The 3,402-nt window shown below is 33.1% G+C and overlaps 1 long non-coding RNA gene across 1 annotated transcript; it reads left to right on the top strand.

The window, feature by feature from the left end:
* Positions 1 to 2,552: 2,552 nt before the first annotated feature.
* Positions 2,553 to 3,030, top strand: LOC109584141 (uncharacterized). Its single transcript, XR_002185867.1, has 3 exons — positions 2,553 to 2,732; positions 2,777 to 2,816; positions 2,864 to 3,030. It is a non-coding gene; the product is annotated as an uncharacterized LOC109584141 (long non-coding RNA).
* Positions 3,031 to 3,402: the final 372 nt, after the last annotated feature.

The following is a 3,402-nucleotide window of genomic DNA, read 5'->3' on the forward strand; positions in this document are numbered from 1 at the left end:
TCAAGAGATGCTGATCATGAGGAGGATATATAAGAACTCGGTTGTGCACTTCTCCTTTGTCTGAACAGTAAAAACACCTGTGCTCCCCAATAAATAGTTTAGTAATAGTGATTGCTGCTTTTCCTGGTAGGTGGAAAATCCCCAAAACCAACTTGGCACAAATAAAGACATGTGATGTAGAAGACAGCAGGCATTCAAATTGATGGATGACCAATCAAGTAGGTATTGCTTGTATTTCCTGGTTTTATGTAGTGTAGATATATTTAGTATGAAAAAATTAACCACATAACCACAACTAAATTAGTTCCACCTCACTACTCACAATCTCACATTAATGAGGGCTTGCGCATGCAAATAATACTTCAGCTGCATTGCAGCATGATATGCTTTCTTCCAGTTTCTTGCAGCAGCTGTATAGCTCTATTATGTGTTGAATATATCTCTTGACTGGTCTTAAAGTGACTCTCAGCAACATCCTTTTGCTGTAGGTTACATAATAAAATGGCATAATCAAACATTTCTCAAACGTTTGCAGGAGCAACACAGTACATTTGCATGCCCTTCTCAATAATGCTTGCATTTCTAGCTAACTTCTGCCACAAAAGGCAGTTTTGAGAATCAATTCTAATAATTGGGTTGGCCATATGTCTTACAGATTTTGGATCATATCTGATTACTTGAAAGTATCGGGCATCATACTCCTTAGTGTTGAATCCAGGACAAAACTTGTAGCCTCCAATTTTTGAGATTTGACAACAGATAGACAAAAACTCATCACATGATCCAATATATCCTTTCTCCTTACTTATTATCAGGACCTGAAGGACATAATTGCCTGTCTCATTTTTATTCTGCTCAGCAAACCAGACTGTGGATGATACTGTAATTCCTTCTGAGTGCAGACTAGCACCTTTGCTTTGTCATCTTTCGCAGGGTAGTTGTACAAAAAGAAAACTAGATCCTCGTATATCTTGGTCTCAATATCTACGATACTGTCCAGGTCTAGCACCTAGAGTCGAGCTCTCTTAGTACAGTGTTTACCTATGTTATTATTAGCACTCTATTATTATTATTATTACGTAATATAATAATTAATGTTTTTATAATGATGTCATAAATCAAGTATACAGGGAAAAATCAATATTACTGTACTAAAAACTAGTGATGGGCAATATGGCCAATTTTCTTAATTTTCGATAATGATCGATAATAGACTTTTTGAGGAAATATCGATTATTAACAATATGATAACCACACCTTCATTTAGGGTGTGTCAAAGGTGTGGCTAATGATTTTGGCACTCTACTGGACATGAGAGCAGACTTCCATGCTCTTAAGCCTTGTTTCTCTTCTTATTGTGGTTGGCTCAGCTAACATCTGGTCAGTTGCCTCTTTCTTGCAGTTCAACAGTGCAATTACTTGTTATAATTAGTTATATAACCTTAATAAATGGGTGTGGTCAATAGATCAATGAAAATTGCATAAAATTTTCAATAATGATTCAAATCAATTCCGTAAAATATCGTTTATATTGATACAGAATCGATATATCGCCCATCACTACTAAAAATGTCTTATCCTGTCACGTTACTTTATACAGTGTTTCTTGAGTGGTATGTGGCGTTGAACACTCTCCTTCCCATATAAACGCTTGAAACTATCCATAGCTACACATTTCAGTAGAAATGATAGGAGTGGGCAAACTGAAAAGGAAACGTCAGCCTTCTGAAAAGCTTTAGGACAAGAAAGTAAAGACTTCGAAGTAATGAACAGTAAGACCTATAGTGGTTGTAAGCATTTGGTAAGTATTAGCTGATTAGTTTGGTGCAGTTACATTGGAGAGTCTTATGGGTTCAAATTGTGAGTATTCTGACCACTCAAAGTTTCTACAGACAGAAACGGTAGAAAAGGTTACAGAAAAGGACTTATTTTTTGATAATAGTGTGATTTGGATGTCTGAAGACACACTATAAAAAGTTATTGTTCAGGAGACCCATCGTTAGCGTGCCATTTCTATACAATCATCATGACTTGTGTATATAGGGACAAGGCCTTCAGCTAAAGCTAAATGGCCTCAACTAGAGGAAAGTAATGATAGTGACAATGATAGTCGTAGCACCAAGAAAAAATTAAACTGACTGCCAGAGAAGAGACTTTACAAGAGGAGGATGCAGAAAATGAAAGTATAATTGTTTAATTTTGTACTTAAGTAATAATTGATTTGTTATTTTTGACTTAGGTTTTAGTGATAATGATAATTAAAAATATTCGTCTCTGTATGTACCTGTTTATTCATTGATAAAGTTAAAGATGTGTGACAATGTATCTTCACATGAACAAGGTATGGATACAGGAGGTGAGGTTATAGTGAATGATTCACCAGGTACATAATTTTAATTTAGTTTAGTAATCAAAACTATTATGCATTTAGAAGTTACTTGTACCACTTCACATAGCTTTAAGGTAATTATGCATAAATTAAAAAAATAGTATCATTATAAATTCTAAAGGCAAAAGCAAGCACATTGCCAAGGGTATCTTATTAAATATTTGCATATTGCACATGATTTTATCTTTTTTCATCACCTTTTACTACACGCAAGCAAAGTACTGCAACTATTAAAGTATTTTAATCCATGCATGCTTATAGTATTATATTAACTTAGGAGAGACTACATTATTGACAAAAAAAACTAGATACAGTTCTTCAGCTTATTAATAAAAATTCAAAAGTGAGTTTAAACTTTTAAAAACTTCATTATTTTCCAGCTTGCAGTAAAAAAATTGTCAAGGAAGAGAGCTCCAAGTTTATAACTGTAAGATACATGTAGCAACATGTTAAAGATTATTATTAAACTGTTAGGATAATGGAATCAATTTCCTAAAAATAAGTACACCAAACATACATAAATATGCCCTTTCTCTTTTGGACGCACTATTTACTGAAGAAGAAATGGCTACTTGTAGCCACAAAAATATGAAAGGTAAAAAGTCCAAAGCCATCCTAAAATTAGGACAAAGTTCAACTAATAAAAGGTATAGTAATATTAAAAATTACATAATTCATTTTACACATAGAGTGTCTTGTTGAAATTTATAGTGTCCTCTATTATGATGTATTGTAGGATTATTAACTTAATAAAAAATTAATTTTACCACATGTGCATTTAGCATTAATTTCATCATTAAAGGAATTGATCTTTCCAAGATTAACTGTCTTGAATGGAATTACATTTTTATATTTTCAGTTTTAACAGCTAATTCTGTCTTAAATCGAGTCAATTTTAAAGTAAGCTGTATTATTTTATATTTTGGTTATAACACTCACTAATTCTGTCTAGAATGGAAACAGCAATTGCTAAATGAGATGCTATGAGTATGAGTACTGGCTAGTACTAGGCT

This window comes from Amphimedon queenslandica, unplaced genomic scaffold (genome assembly GCF_000090795.2).
Source record: "Amphimedon queenslandica unplaced genomic scaffold, v1.1 AMPQUscaffold_13242, whole genome shotgun sequence".
NCBI classification, from domain to species: Eukaryota; Metazoa; Porifera; class Demospongiae; order Haplosclerida; family Niphatidae; genus Amphimedon; species Amphimedon queenslandica.